General features: G+C 41.3%; 1 protein-coding gene across 6 annotated transcripts in view; it reads right to left on the bottom strand.

Moving 5' to 3' along the window:
* WDTC1 (WD and tetratricopeptide repeats 1) overlaps positions 1 to 14793 on the bottom strand; it is a 104455-nt gene that overhangs the window by 56302 nt on the left and 33360 nt on the right. The window contains exon 1 of one of the 6 annotated variants that reach the window (XM_060089230.1): positions 5009 to 5159. The exons of the other annotated variants lie outside the window; for them this stretch is intronic. The gene's annotated coding sequence lies outside the window, so the exon portion shown is untranslated. Of the gene's footprint in view, positions 1 to 5008; positions 5160 to 14793 lie in introns of those variants that run through there. 6 annotated transcript variants of the gene reach the window in all.

The raw sequence follows: 14793 nt of genomic DNA, 5'->3' as shown, positions 1-14793 counted from the left end.
AAAAAACGTGCTGCCTGATTAGATGTTCCCATTCAGCTCGAGTTCTTTGGGGCTTATGCCTCCATGGTCTATTTTGGGATTAAAAGCCCTTAAAAGGGCAAGAACCTTCCCTTACAGTGTGGAAGTCACCCAGCATTGCATCTTAGGGAGCATTAACAGGGATATATGGAAGTCACTGGCACTATTTAGGCTCACAAAACCTACAAGCACCAAGAACATCCAGGGATGCCATCTGAAAACTACAGTTCCACAATGGCTTTTCCAGGGGCCTTTGGCCATCAAATTAAAATTATGAATTTGAACAAACTGACATAAATTAAGCATTGGCCTGCAATTGTGTTTATGGCTCTGATTTGTGATATAATGGTCAAAGCCAAAACAATAACAGTAATTGCCCTACAATCACCAATAATATGGGGTGAGGCTTATTACAATGGAAAACACCAAAGTCAGTGAGTATATCTGATATAAAGTAAGACCAGTGGGCTTCCCTGGTGGCGCAGTGGTTGAGGGCCCGCCTGCCGATGCAGGGCACACAGGTTCGTGCCCCGGTCTGGGAAGATCCCACGTGCCGCGGAGCGGCTGGGCCCGTGAGCCATGGCCGCTGAGCCTGTGCGTCCGGAGCCTGTGCTCCGCAACGGGAGAGGCCACAACAGTGAGAGGCCCGCGTACCGTGAAAAAAAAAAAAAAAAAAAAGTAAGACCAGTGATATGGCCTTGGTCAAGTCTCTTAATCTCTCTAAGTAGGCCCTCATTCCTGTGACTCACAGGCACAGGAAGCATTGGTACAAACACTGAATGGGCCATGCATGCTTCACCAGAAAAAGGCTCATTTTTTACTCCCAACACCTTTTCCTTGGAAGATTACTGGGAAGGTCAAATAAAATAATGTAAGTATAAAGTTTTTTCTTTAATTTTATTTTATAAAGAATATAAATACTTTTATCTGCTATGAAATAGTAAGTTGCCAAACATTATATACTTACTATGTACCAGGAATTGTGCTAAGTGCTTTATATTTATTCATTCATTAATTTATTCATTTAACAGGTGAACACAAGAAGCTTCTACTATATGCCAGGTACTATTCCGGGTCCAGGAGATACAGCAGTGAACAAAATAGGCAAGTTCCTTACTCTCATGGTACCTATATTCTAGCAGGAGGGGATAGATAACAAACAATAATACAAATAAAATAAGAAGATATCCAGTAGTGACAAGAGCTATGATGAAAATAAAACAAGTTGATCAGAGAGTGATTGATGGGCTACTCTTAGACTTGAGGTCAAAGAAGATATAGTGTATTTTGGAGTTTTCTGGCTGCTCAGCACGTGAACTCCCTTCCTGTACTTTGGGAACTCCCCAACTAACGAGTCTGGCGGGAGGCAGAGCGCCCTCTCACTATGAAGTGAGAATGGTGGAGACAAGATTCTCTTCCTGAGGCTCCCTTACACCCAGAGTGTGTGCATACGGCCCAGGCTATGCCAACAGACACATGAGCCCCAGACCTTAATTAGGATCTGCTGTCAACGAATCAGAGGACCATGGAAAGTCCATGCTGGCAGGAAGAGGTGCTATAATTGCCATTAAGGTCCAGTCAGATGGTGGTGGTGTAAGCTATGTAAGTGGCAGCAGTGACCTCATGGACTGGTTCCGTGAATAATTCTGGCTGTGGGTCCTGGATGCTAACCAGTTTCCCTTGTTCCAGCCCATTCTTCAAGCCTGCTCTGCGGCCTTCCCTGATATTTTGTGAGTTTCCCCAATATCCTTTCAAGAATCAGCTAGAATTGGTTTCTGTTGCTTACAACTACAATTCCTGCCTGATACAGAGGGGCCCTCTGAGAAGATGACATTTAAGCTGAACCGTGAATGATAAGAAATCGCAAAGAACTAGGGGGAAACACTTCTGAGGAGAGAGACAATTAGTGCTAAGATTAGTTCAAAAAGCTTGTATGGTAGATGCTACTATCATTTTATAGATGAAGAAATACAGTCATACATGTGAGACAATTTTCACAATGTCGCACAGCTAATAAACTGGAGGTGGAGCCGGGACTCAAACCCAGAACTGTATGGATACTCTTAATTACTAAGTATATATGAATAAATTACTAGGGTATGTAATTTCCTAGAGTAATGGTCACTACAAGAATCCCCAAAAGAGCCAACTAATTTGTCACTACTCGTTCATTATTTTTCTTAAAACATAAACTGAGTTTTTACCAAGCACCAAGCACTGTGCTTGACACAGGGAATAATGAGATGAAAGATATAGTACCTATACTAAGAAAGCAAGGAATCAAAGGCAAGGGACTTTAGGGAATTTCTTGGCAGTCCAGTGGTTAGGACTCGGCACTTTCACTGCTGAGGGCACGGGTTCAATCCTGGTGGGGGAACTAAGATCCCACAAGCCGCATGGCAAGGCCAAAATAAAAAATAAAAAAATAAAAAAACAAAGGCAAGGGACTTTAGCTAATACTGGTGTGTGGCTTGGAAATACTAAAAGGAACAAGGGAGGTAAAAGCAGAGAAACCAGGCAAGCAAAAACCACTACAATTCAGGTAAATGATAAAATGGAAACTGGGATTTAAAACAATATCAGACTGGTAGGCAAAGGTTTAAAACCCAAAATATCAAATTTAACACAACTACTGCTCAGTTGGTATTTTGGTAAACATTTCCATTCCCATCCTGAGAAGAAATGATAGCACACTGGCAGATAGCTCATTCTGGAGCACAGCCCACCCTCTCCTCTCTTAAGGGCAATAGTGCCATTCCACAAACTTTTAGAGGCAGACAAGCATAACTGGAAACGCTTCTAAGCAGAGATTATTTAAAAGGCTCACCTCAGGAGAGAAATATGCTCAAATGTACAGGGGGCATAACTAGTTTCATACTTCAGTCCAAAGTCTCTCAAATACAAATAATCAGAGCAATAAATTAAAGTTATTTGAATATTAGGAGATTTAATCATGGTCAAATTTTAAAAGCATTATTTTAAGGAAGGTTAGGAAATAGTCAATTCTATAAAGAACTCATAAATATGAAATGATACGAATGAAAGACTGGAATTGGCAAAAAGAAGTTATATATATTATATATGATTAAACACTAGAAAAGACTACATCAAGGAGATTTCTATCTCTGGTACAGTATGCAAATTACATAATGCTCAGTTCTGCTGAGGGGCAAAAAGATGGAAATAAGTGACTTCAAGAATCCATAAGGTGGGGACCCCCCCTGGTGGTCCAGTGGCCAAGACTTTGTGCTCCCAATGCAGGGGGCCCGGGTTCAATCCCTGGTCAGGGAACTGGATCCCACATGCCGCAACTGAAAGTTCGCATGCCGCAAGGAAGAGTTCGCATGCCTCAACTAAGACCCGATGCAGCCAAATTAAAAACAAAACAAAAAAAAGGAATCCATAAGGTAAAAATTTCAATGCCTATTTTGCCAGGCACTGTGCTAAACTTTGAAAATACAGCAAAGAACAAGCCAAACACAGACCCGTCTATTCAAGAGCACACAATATAGTTGTCATTAATTGTATGTCAATGGCACTAAGGCTACTGTAATCAGAGCTCCAAAGAGGGACTGAAAAAGACTAATTTAACCAAACGACCAAAATGAATAGCTAGGACAGTAAATTCAGAAGGAACAACATGGAATAATAAATTAAATTTTATGTATACTCATTTATTCACACATCTTAGAAGAGAGCACAAAAATGACAGTAAGGGAAACAAACTAAACATATAACAGTAGAGCTAGACAGACAACTGGGAAATCACTAATGAAGAATAAGGACTTTAACAGACAACAAGCAATTTTTTTTTTTTTTTTTGGCTGAGTCACATGGCTTGCGGGATCTTAGTTTCCCAACCAGGAATTGAACCCTGGCCACCACAGTGAAAGTGTCAAGTCCTAACCACTGGAGCACCAGAGAATTCCCAGACAACAAGCAACTTTTAATGTATCTTCTTCATCCTAAGGATAGCACAGTTAATGAATAAACCCTGATTTTCACACTTAAAGCTCTAATAACACTGGGGGCTAATTTGTTGGCAGAACGTGAAAGCTCAATAAAAACTTCCTCTAGCTAGAATACAAAGGTTTAGGAATGGCATTTACTTGTAATTCAGGATATTGCAGGCAAACTCTAGCTGATATTAAATGGAAAAGAGGGAGAAGGAAGCCAGCTTCTAGGAGTCAGGAATATGAGAAATATAAAAATACCTAAGGCACAAAGGAAAAGATATGATTTAATGTTTGTTTGTTTTTTTGCGGAACGCGGGCCTCTCACTGTTGTGCCCTCTCCCATTGCGGAGCACAGCCTCCGGAAGCGCAGGCTCAGTGGCCATGGCTCACGGGCACAGCCGCTCCGCGGCATGTGGGATCTTCCCAGACCGGGGCATGAACCCGTGTCCCCTGCAACGGCAGGCGGACTCTCAACCACTGCGCCACCAGGGAAGCCCTGATTTAATGTTATAAAGAAAATATGAGCTGCTATGCAGATGTTACACTTTCTAAAAGGTATTCTATTCCCAGAGCTCTAAAATGCCTAGAGCTTAACACCATCCCTTCCACAAACTTTTTTTTTTAACATCTTTATTGGAGTATAATTGCTTTAAAATGGTGTGTTAGTTTCTGCTTTATAACAAAGTGAATCAGTTATACATACACCTATGTTCCCATATCTCTTCCCTCTTGCGTCTCCCTCCCTCCCACCCTCCCTATCCCACCCCTCCAGGTGGTCACAAAGCACGGAGCTGATCTCCCTGTGCTATGCGGCTACTTCCCACTAGCTATCTATTTTAGTAGTGTATATATATCCATGCCACTCTCTCACTTTGTCACAGCCCACCCTTCCCCCTCCCCATATCCTCAAGTCCATTCTCTAGTAGGTCTGTGTCTTTATTCCCATCTTGCCGCTAGGTTCTTCATGAACTTTTTTTTTTTCTTTCTTAGATTCCATATATATGTGTTAGCATATGATAGTCTTTCTGACTTACCTCACTCTGTATGACAGACTCTAGGTCCATCCATCTCACTACAAATAACTCAATTTCGTTTCTTTTTATGGCTGAGTAATATTCCATTGTATATATGCGCCACATCTTCTTTATCCATTCATCTGTTGATGGACACTTAGGTTGCTTCCATGTCCTGGCTACTGTAAATAGAGCTGCAATGAACATTTTGGTACATGACTCTTTTTGAATTATGGTTTTCTCAGGGCATATGCCCAGTAGTGGGATTGCTGTGTCGTATGATAGTTCTATTTTTAGTTTTTTAAGGAACCTCCATACTGTTCTCCATAGTGGCTGTATCAATTTACATTCCCACCAACAGTGCATGCGTGTTCCCTTTTCTCCACACCATCTCCAGCATTTATTGTTTCTAGATTTTTTGATGATGGCCATTCTGACTGGTGTGAGATGATATCTCATTGTAGTTTTGATTTGCATTTCTCTAATGATTAACCACAAACTTTTAACTTAGGCTACTGAGAAACTTTCTTCAATGGGCACACCTTTGTATAGTTACAAAGGAAGCTAATAAAATTCAACTAATAGTTAAATTTGGAGGAATTAATCTCATACTTCAAAATGAAAAGGGTACCAGTAATATAAGAGCCTAAGGTTAACAAACCCTAGAAAAAAGTACATCTGGAGAAGATTACTCATCTGGAACCAAGGATTGAATTGGTAATATCCAAACAAACATGAGGAACCACCCATTTCAGGTGTGCCATAGTCCTTGTTTAGGCTCTGGTTAACGCAGCAGAAAGAGAAGCAGACTTGAAATACTTAGACACCTGGGCCTGAATTTCAGCCCCGTAGTTGTGCAAGTTACTTAACATTTCTGAGTTTCAATTTCCTCATTTGTAAAACAGGGATACTAACCTACATCAATCAATCTTTGTGAGGAATAAATGATGAAATATATATGAAAGTACAAAATATATACCTGGATCGTGGTAGGTGCTTAATAGACTTCCACCAAACCTGAATTCTACTAAGACCTGATAACTCCTGTTATCTATACTCACTGGCATGGTTACAACATTTCTTCCATATTTCATTCCCTACCAGAGAAACAAAGCTGACATTGAGGATTCCACTGCAGATGGTGGGGCACAGAGAACAGGATGTCTTTATCACCTCTGCTAGCTTTGAAATGCAAGGTCAGGAGGAAAAAAGTGACTTTGTTAAAAACAAAGAAACTCCATAAGAAAACGTGTACAAGAATGCACACAGTAACATTATTCACAATAGGTAACAGGTAGAAACCACCGAAATTTCTATCAACTTATCAATGGATAAACAAAATGTGGTTTATCCATACAATCGAATGTTATTTGGCCAGAAAAAGGAATGAAGTACTGAGACATGTCTACAACATGGATGAAACTTGAAGACATTATGCTAAGTGAAAGAAGTCCACATATCATATAAGTCCATTTATATAAAAAGTCCAGAATAGGCAAATCTATAGAAATAGAAAGTACATTTGTGATTTCTTGGGGCTGGAGGGGACAGGAGGTAGAGGGGTGATAACTAAAGGATATGTTTCCTTTTTTTTTAATTGAATTGAAACTCACATAACATAAAATTAATTTAAAGTGTACAATTCGGGCTTCCCTGGTGGCACAGTGGTTGAGAGTCTGCCTGCCGATGCAGGGGACACGGGTTCGTGCCCCGGTCCGGGAAGATCCCACATGCCGCGGAGCAGCTGGGCCCGTGAGCCATGGCCGCTGAACCTGTGCGTCCGGAGCCTGTGACCCGCAACGGAAGAGGCCACAACAGTGAGAGGCCTGCGTACCGCAAAAAAAAAAAAAAAGTAAAAAAAAAATAAAGTGTACAATTCAGTGGTATTTAGTACATTCACAATGCTGTGGGACCAACCCCTCTAGCTAATTCCAAAACATTTCCATCAACCCAAAAGAAAACCTCATACCCATTAAGCAGTCATTCCTATTCCCTCCTCCCCCCAGCACCTGGCAACTAATAATTTACTTTCTGTATCTATGGATTTATCTATTCTAGGTTTTTCTTATAAATGGAATCCTACAATTTGTGGCCTTTTTGTGTCTGGCCTCTTTCACGTATTATAATGTTTTGAGGTTCATCCATGTTGCAGCACGTATCAGTACTTCGTTCCTTTTTATGGCTGAGTACTATTCCATTGCACTACTATGCCACATTGTGTTTATCCATTCATCCATTGTGAATAGTGCTGCTATAAACATTCATGTACAAGTCTCTGTTTGAGTACTTGTTCGCAATTCTTTGGGGTATATACCTAGGAGTGGAATTGCTGGGTCATATGGTAATTCTATGTTTAACTATCTGAGGAATCGCCAAACTGTTTTCCATAGGAGCTGTACCATTTTACAGTCTCACCAGCCAATGTATAAGGGTCCCACTTTCTCCACACCCTCACCAACACTTGTTTTTTTTTTTTAATTATAGCCATCTTCGTGGATGTAAAGAGGTATTTCACTGTGGTTTGGAGTTTCTTCTTGAGGTGATTAAGTATGTTCTAAAATTGACTGTGGTGATTGTTGCACATCTGTGAGTCTACTAAAAACCAATGAATTGTATACTTTAAATGCATGAATTATATGGCATATGGATTATATCCCAAAAAAGTTATATTAAAAAAAAAAAAGGAGGGCTTCCCTGGTGGCGCAGTGGTTGAGAGCCCACCTGCTGATGTAGGGGACATGGGTTCGTGCCCCGGTCCGGGAAGATCCCACATGCCGTGGAGCGGCTAGGCCCGTGAGCCATGACCGCTGAGCCTGTGCTTCCGGAGCCTGTGCTCCGCAATGGGAGAGGCCACAACAGTGACAGGCCCCCATACTGAAAGGAAAAAAAAAAAAAAAAGGAACTACTAATACAGGCAACAACATGGAAGAATCTCTTAGATTCTGAGCAACAGAAGCCAGACATAAAGTATATACTGTATGATTCCATCTATATGAAGTTCTAAAACAGGCAAAGTATAGTTTAAAAAAATCAGAAGTGTTGCTTGGGGGTGTGGAGATTGTCAAGAAAAGGACATCTGAGAACTTTCTAGAGTGATAGAAGGCTCTCTATATATTGATGGGAGTATGATTTCATGGATATTGGAGGTATGTTCACATGGGTATATTCACTTGTTAAAATTATACAATCAAGAGTACTGTGTTTTCATGTTTCTAAATTTTACCTAAAAAATAGAATGGGTGGGTGGAAAGCAGGGGAGGTATAGGTGAAACAAGAATGGCAGGATGTTGACAGTTATCGAGATAGAATGATAAGTACATGGCGGTTTATTATACTCTTCTGTTTACTTTGTATACATTTGGAATTCTCTCTAATAAAGCCCTTTTAAAAATCTTTCTTTCTGGGAATTCCCTGGCCGTCCAGTGGTTAGGACTCTGCGCTTCTACTGCCAGCGGACCGGGTTCGATTCCTGGTTGGGGAACGAAGTTCCCACGAGCCTCGTGATGCGGCAAAAAAACCCAAAAAAACCCACTTTTTTTCCTATTATAGAGTCATTCAAAACATGGAAGACTGCTTAATGAAATGGAAAAACCATTAATCATTTTAGTTTAAAAATCAGGTTTGGGCTTCCCTGGTGGCGCAGTGGTTGAGAGTCTGCCTGCCGATGCAGGGGACATGGGTTCATGCCCCGGTCTGGGAAGATCCCACATGCCACGGAGCGGCTGGGCCCGTGAGCCACGGCCGCTGAGCCTGCGCGTCTGGAGCCTGTGCTCCGCAACGGGAGAGGCCACAACAATGAAAGGCCCACATACCACAAAAAAAAAAAAAAAAAAAAAAAAATCAGGTTTAAGACATATATATAGCCATCCCAGCCTTGGGGAAAAAATACAAACCAAAAAGTGTACATATGTAACGCTATAACAAGAAGGATATGCACCAAAATTGTTAGCCAGTGGTCATGTCTCTGGTAGGACAACAGGCGATATATTTTTCTTTCTGTTCCTGTGTATTTTCCAAGTATTCTACTGTCAACTTTTATTGCTTTGTGTTAATGTGGAAATAGTCACTAGAAACTGGCTTTGGATGGAAAGAAACTTGAGTTTGAATCTGGCTCTACCACACACTAGGCTGTGTTCTTGGGCAAAGCTGTTTACTTTTTTTTTTTTTTTTTGCGGTACGTGGGCTTCTCACTGTTGTGGCCTCTCCCGTTGTGGAGCACATGCTCCGGACGTGCAGGCTCACTGGCCATGGCTCACGGGCCTAGCTGCTCCGCGGCATGTGGGATCTTCCCGGACCGGGGCACGAACCCGTGTCCCCTGCATCGGCAGGCGGACTCTCAACCTCTGCGCCACCAGAGAAACCCCCAAAACTGTTTACTTTTAAGCTCCTGGGTTTTTTGTTTTATTTTTATTTTTACCTGCTATATAGGTATATGTAATAATATCTATCTCACAGGGTTATTGGGAGCATTAATGAAGTAATGCATTGTAAAACACTTAGCACAATATCTGGCATGTGATAATTCAAGAAACACTGGCTGTTTTTTCAACTGTTACACAGAGATAATGATTGTACCTACCTCAGGGCTGTTGTGAGGATTACATGGGATAACTGGCACACTGTAAATACTAAGTGTGAGTGACAGTATTATTTTCAATAAGAAAAAATCGTTTAAGAAAAGCCTCCTCTCAAAAAGTTAAACCTAGAGTGACCATATGACCCAGAAATTCTACTCCTAGGTATCTACTCCAAGAGAAATGAAAACCTATGTCCACATGAAAACTTGTACATGAACACGCATAGCAGCATTGTTTATAATATCCCCAAAGTAGAAACAACCCAAATGTCCATCAATGGATAAATAAAATGTGGTATATCCATATATGGAATATTATTCTTCCATAAAAAGGAATGAAGTACTGATTCATCCATAACATGGATGAAACTTGAAAACATTGTGTTAAGGGAAAGAAGCCAGTCCCAAAAGGCCACATATTGTATGAATCCATTTATATGAAATGACAAGAATAGAAAAAGCTATAGAGACAGAAAGTAGATTAGTGGTTGTCTAGTGTTGAGGGAGAATATGGGATGATTGGAGGGTAGGCAGTCATAGCTAAAGGGTATGGGTTTCTTTTGGGGGGTGATGAAAATGTTCCAGAATTACATATTGGTGATGGTTGCACAACTTTGTGAATATATTAAAAAGTGCAGATTTGCACACATTAAGAGGGTAGGTTTTATGGTAAGTAAATTATATCTCAATTGTAAAGGAGGAAAAGTCCCAAAACACTTTCTTCTTTTCTCTACCTCAAAATGACAACTTATGAAAAGAAATTTTAGTTCTCACCCTTTCCTTCATCTGTCTCCTAACTTGAACAGTAGTTATTTATGTGGCTTCTCTTCCTTAAAAGACTAAAAGCGGGCTTCCCTGGTGGCGCAGTGGTTGAGAGTCCGCCTGCCGATGCAGGGGACACGGGTTCGTGCCCCGGTCTGGGAAGACCCCACATGCCACGGAGCGGCTAGGCCTGTGAGCCATGGCTGCTGAGCCTGTGTGTCTGGAGCCTGTGCTCCGCGATGGGAGAGGCCACAACAGTGAGAGGCCTGCGTACCGCAAAAAAAAAAGACTAAAAGCATCCTGAGGGCCAGCTCTTTATCTGATTCATCTATTGATCCTCCTCGGTCCCCAAGGAGTGATGTGGGCTAAGCAGGTACCAATAAATACTTGCTGAATGAATAACAGCACGACTACCTTGCATACAAACAGTATTTTATACCTATCAGAATGCTTTTGTTCATGCTTTTCATTTAAACTTCACAACAACCTTGTGAGGAAGCTAGAAAGTTATTATCATCCCCATTTAATGGAGAATTGAAGCACAATGCTATGTGGTACTGAGGAAGAAGCACTAAACCGGGATTAGGGTCTTGTGCTCCAGGCCAAGATCTGCCTCTAACTGGCTGTGTGACTCTGAGTATGACATTTCATTCCCTCAGCCTATTTACCCATCTGTAAAATGAGAGGTAGACTCTGAGATGAGCTGCAAAACCCGTTCCAATGCCCTTATCCCATAATTCTAAGGACACACTGCTAGGTAGCAGTAGAGTGGAGATGGAACCCAAGTCATCTGTATTCTCTTTCCTCTGGACTTGCTGCCTACCACTGCAGGGAGGTGCTCCCACTGAGTGACAGCTGACCCCCTTTCAACATTCTGAATTATGCAAAAGATGTATGCAAGTTTCCTTTCCCTCTATTTGCGATGGTTTTCCTACTGAAGCAATCCTATAGGGAAAAAAAAAGCACTTCCAATGCATAAAGGTAATTGGAACTAGTATAATAAAATAAAAACAGTTGGGCTGTGGAGTCCGACAGACCTAAAGTTCAATCCAGTTCTGCCACCTACTTTCTGTGTGACTGCATTTCTAAACCTCAGTTTCCCAATCTATAAAACAGAGATGATGGGCCTTTCCTGGTGGTCCAGTGGTAAGACTCCACGCTCCCAATGCAGGGGGCCCAGGTTTGATCCCTGGTCGGGGAACTAGATCCCACATGTATGCCTCAACTAAGAGTCTGCATGCCAGAACTAAAGATCCCGCATGCCTCAACTAAACATGCTGCAACAAAGATCTCTCGCGCCACAACTAAGACCCAGCGCGGCCATAAATAAATAAATAAATAAATAAGTTAATTTAAAAAAAAACAGGGATGATAAAGCCTACCTTCACAGACTGATGAGGAATGGAAGAGCCACATATGTAAAATGCCTGACACTGAGCATAGTAAATAATATTTATTGAACATTCTAAACATTTTACAAGTGTTATCTGACAGACTCCTCCTAACAGCCCTGTGAGACAGGTACTACTATTATCCTCATTTTATAGATGAAGGATCTGAGGCATGGAGAAGTTAACTTGCCCAAAGTTACAGTAATTAAATGAAGAGTCAAACTAGATAGCTTAACTCCAGGACCCAGGCTGTTGGCCACTAAAAAAGAGTTACTACTATTATCTTTAATCAGACCACATCCAGGCAGTCTTCCCCAATAGAAACTTTGTCTCTTATCGTTTCTTAGGGTTAGGCTAAGGAATCAAAATCACCTTGACTCTGATGGTCTCAAACACAAATTTAAAGATTGCATTTCAGGGTCATGGACTAAGTTGGCACAAGGACATCATCTGAGAAAGGTGTGGACGGTAGGACAAGCCCATCGGCAAAGCATCTTTGGAAAAGTTCTCTGCCACCTTTGAGGCTCCTGGCTTAAATGATTCCATATGGGACTGACTGAAGCTTTCTCTGTGGAAGGCCATCCTAAGAAATGCTTCACTTGTGGGAGGCTCTGGATGAAAACTCACCTTGATGTCTTCTCTGCCTGTATGGTTCTGTATCGCGATTTGGGTTTTGTGAAAAAATTTCCTGATGTTTTCAGAGCTTTGTTTTTCAGTGATCACAGATAATTTATCTGCCTTCTCCTAGGGCCACAATTACCTTAAGGTAATGCAAGGGAACAGAAAGAGAAATGGAAGCATATTCTGATAATGCTAGCCCTTCTCATTGTATTCAAGAGCATCCACAGTCTTGCATTTTGCCTTTAACTTCCATCTTTCCAAATCCTGCCACAACTCAAAGTACCTTTTCACAGGGAAGCCCTTTAAGTTTCGTCCTCTAACTTTACTCCTAGCAGAAGGGTCAAGGAAAACTAAGCCAATCAATTTGGAAATGCTTCCTTTCTGATTCATTTGCAGCGGTGTTACATCCAGATATCTGACTCAAGAGGGAACCAGGTAAGCCACTGGCACCCAAACACTCAGGCCTCAACTGATGAAGCTCCCTGACCAGAAGTGCCTGCCTCCCATTCTGATAAAGGCTCTCTAAAAGGTTCAGGAATAAGCACAGTTTTATGCTTTAGGAAAACAGAATCTGGGGGTTATGAACAAGGACAAAATTTTACCAAGGTCCTGATGCTAACACTGCCTCTAGAGAGCTTGCAGATAGCTATCTGGGCACAGACTGACCCTGCTCTGCCCCCTCCCCAAGAAAATGGGGTTAATACCTCCCCAGATGGCTACAGGGAGGATTAAGGGTTATTATTCTTGGCATCCAGCTCTGTCACAGCTCTAGCAGTTGTGACCTTGTTCACCCTAAAATAAGACATTAAATATAAAAATGCAAACAGTGATCCCTGAATCTGATTCTACAATAGGGTGAGAATTTTCTTTCCACACAGCTTCTGACACTGCCTCCAATACTCCAACCTGTTGACTGAATACTCCTCTTATTCAGGCCTCAAGTTTTTAAGGTATTAGTTACTAATGCTACAAAGCCCTTTGTGGAGTCAGCAGCTGTTACTAATAGCACCAAGAATGAACCCCAGAACTCTCAGGGTTTCAGTCAGGCCTGAATTCAACCTGAAGAAACCAAAGTGGCAGCCCTTTACCCCCAAACTCAGGCTCTCGGGGGCAAAAGATGAGATCTAGTGAAAAGCATGTATTACATCATTTAGTCCTTATATACCCACTGTAAGGTAGGTGCTCACTTCACATATGAGGAAAGTATAGCTCAGAGAGAACACGTGCCTTACTCTAGGTTACACAACTAAGAAGGTGCAGACATAGGTTCAAATATCAGCCCTACTACTACTAGCTGTGTAACCTCCAGCATATTTTTCAACTTTCTGGACCCTCAAGTTTCCTCATTTGTAAAGTGGGAATAGTGATAATACTTACCTCAGGGACTTCTGAAGATTAAATGAAATACTGTAGGAAAAGTGTTCAGCAAGTGCCAGGCACAAAGTAAGTATTCAATACATATTAGTTTTTTACAGATCAAAATGACAGGAATTTGATATAATTTTTATATAATAACAGAGTTTAAAACACTAAAAAAAAACTCAGTCCAATTTAACTACATAAGTATGAACTCCTCTACCATATCCTTGATAAGAAGTGGCAAAGCCTCTGCTTGAATACCTCCAATGATGGGTAACTCACTCCCCCACAAGGCAGCCCATTCTGTTTTTAGAAAGCCAAATTCTCTCTTGTCAAGCCAACATCTACCCTCTTGGAATTTCCATCCTTTGATCCTAGTGCTGCCTTGCAGAATCACACAAGAGAAAGTCCAGTTCCTTTTCCAAAGACAGTTCTTCAAGTATGTGTTCCCCCAGGCTCTTAGCTTTGGTCCTTTCAGCTCTTGCTCAAGTGTCACAGTCCCTGAGGAGACAGACCTGGGTCTGAATTCTGATCCTTTCACTTACTAGCTGTGTGACCTTAAGCAAGTTATTCTACCTCTCTGAACCTGTGTCTTCATATGCATAATAGGAAAAACTTTCACTTCACATGGTAGTCATGAAGGTTAAATTAGATAAAGTAAGAACACTACCTAGCACAGAGCGTGACATATACCAGGCCCTCAATAAATGTCAGTCACTTTTTAGGATGTATTCCAATTAGTAAATATCCCTCAAAGTAAATTAGCCAGAATTAAACGTAACACCAAGGGACTGGTTTCTGACGGCAACTGTCAGGGCTTGGGTTTTTGAAGAGCTTATTAGACAGCTGAGAAGAAAGCACAGCCTAAGAATTATATGAGTTTGGCAGCCCAAAGATGCAGTGGAGAATCTGGAAAGGTGAGGATAAAAGAAGAAAGGAAACAGAATGGATCATTAAACCAGTGGCCCAAAAGAAAAGGTTAAGTATCACCACATTACACATTGTCTATGACTCCCTCTCTGAGACCCAGGACTGCACACATGGGCTATACTCCTTAATTCAAAAAGGAGAGAAGAAAAATAAAAATAATTGAAGAA

Source organism: Mesoplodon densirostris, chromosome 2 (genome assembly GCF_025265405.1).
Source record: "Mesoplodon densirostris isolate mMesDen1 chromosome 2, mMesDen1 primary haplotype, whole genome shotgun sequence".
Classification (NCBI taxonomy): domain Eukaryota; kingdom Metazoa; phylum Chordata; class Mammalia; order Artiodactyla; family Ziphiidae; genus Mesoplodon; species Mesoplodon densirostris.
Note: the sequence above shows the minus strand (reverse complement) of the source record. Positions and strands in the feature narration are given on the sequence as shown.